The following is an 803-nucleotide window of genomic DNA, read 5'->3' as shown; positions in this document are numbered from 1 at the left end:
ATAAGGAGGAGGATAGGATGAGGACGAGAATGAAAATGAGGATAGGATGAGGATTAGGATGGGGATAGGATGAGGAGTAGAATGAGGATGAGGATAGGATGAGGAGGAAGATGAAGATGAGGATGAGGTTGAGGATGAGGATGAGGAGGAGGATGAGGATGAGGATGAAGAGGAGGATGAGGATGGGGATAGGAAGAGGATGATGAGAGGATGAGGACGAGAATGAGGATGAGGAGGAGGACGAGGATGAGGACGAAAATGAGGATGAGGATGAGGTTAGGATGAGGATGAGGATGAGGATATGATTAGAACGAGATGAGGATAGGGTTAGGACGAGAATGAGGATGAGGATGAGGATAGGATTAGGACGAGAATGAGGATGAGGATAGGATAAGGATAGGATGAGGAAGAGGATGAGGATAGATGAGGAGGAGGATGAGGATGAGGATGAGGATGAGGATGAGGATGAGGATGAAGTTAGGCTGAGGATGAGGATGAAGATGAGAATGAGGATAGGAGGAGGATGAGAATTAGGATAGGATGAAGAGGAGCATGAGGAGGAGGAAGAGGAAAGGATGAGGATGAGAATGAGAAACAGAAAAGGATGAGGATGAGGAGGAGGATAGGATGAGGATAGGATGAGGATGAGGATACGATGAGGATGAGAATGTGGCAAAGGATGAGGATAAGGATAGGATGAGGAAAAGGATGAGGAGGAGGATAGGATGGACGAGTCTGAGGATGTGGATGAGGATAGGATGAAGATGAGGATAGGATGAGGACGAGGAAGAGGATGAGGATGA

This window comes from Lupinus angustifolius, chromosome LG03, assembly GCF_001865875.1.
Source record: "Lupinus angustifolius cultivar Tanjil chromosome LG03, LupAngTanjil_v1.0, whole genome shotgun sequence".
NCBI classification, from domain to species: Eukaryota; Viridiplantae; Streptophyta; class Magnoliopsida; order Fabales; family Fabaceae; genus Lupinus; species Lupinus angustifolius.
Note: the sequence above shows the minus strand (reverse complement) of the source record.